Consider the following 671-nt stretch of genomic DNA (forward strand, 5'->3'; position numbering starts at 1 on the left):
GATCCTGGAGAGGGGAGGGGGTAGATTAAATGGGGGGGAGGGGGATTTAGATTAAAAGAGGAGGAGGCAAAGAGAAAGAATCAAAATGATAAGAAGCTTAGTGATAAGCTGCTGTGTAGTCAAAGCTGATAACTTCATGTCATCTTAGCACTTAATGTCGGTATGTAAGACGAAGGGTTATCATGTGTCCCACTTTTTTTCTTTCATTTTTAAGAGCTGTTAATTATCGGCTGCGTTTTAACTAGCTTCTTCTTCTTTTTTATCGTTGTTATTTATTTTTCCCTCTTTTATCATTGCTTATTGGTTGATTTTTTTCCGATTATTTTTTTGCTGAGTTGACTGACTTCAGTCGGTGGCAGATATCGTCCTGTTGAGGCATAGGGACTATTTTCCCAGTCGAGAAAGATGAAGAACCGGTCTTAATGACTATACGTTTCGAAAAGAAACTTAGTGACATTGGTGAAGGCATTTGAATGTTTTTTTTCCCATAGTTCTCTCTTTTCTTCTTATTCTTCAAAGAAGCGTTTTAGATTTGTGGATAATTATTATTATTATCATTTAGCAAACTAAATCTAAATCCCAACAGACTGACGTGTTTTTGATAAAATAGAGACTCCTGCTTCCCCCCTCCCCCCATGCTTTACACGCCCCTAGCACGCCCTCAACACCTT

This window comes from Penaeus monodon, chromosome 22 (assembly GCF_015228065.2).
Source record: "Penaeus monodon isolate SGIC_2016 chromosome 22, NSTDA_Pmon_1, whole genome shotgun sequence".
Classification (NCBI taxonomy): domain Eukaryota; kingdom Metazoa; phylum Arthropoda; class Malacostraca; order Decapoda; family Penaeidae; genus Penaeus; species Penaeus monodon.